Consider the following 219-nt stretch of genomic DNA (forward strand, 5'->3'; position numbering starts at 1 on the left):
GAGATGCAAAAGACAGGCTAGCGCTGGGAATAGAGCTCAGCAGCACAGCACCTCTAGGCAATCAAGAGGTGCTGGGTTTGATTCTTGACACAACACACACACACACACACACACACACACACACACACATCCTATAGGCTGTTAACCTTGTGGCTACTGTGCTGAACTTCAGAGTAGTTTTCTCTCTCTAATGCACACATCTTTTCCTACCTTATAAAT

This window comes from Octodon degus, unplaced genomic scaffold (assembly GCF_000260255.1).
Source record: "Octodon degus isolate 3935 unplaced genomic scaffold, OctDeg1.0 scaffold00008, whole genome shotgun sequence".
NCBI lineage: Eukaryota > Metazoa > Chordata > Mammalia > Rodentia > Octodontidae > Octodon > Octodon degus.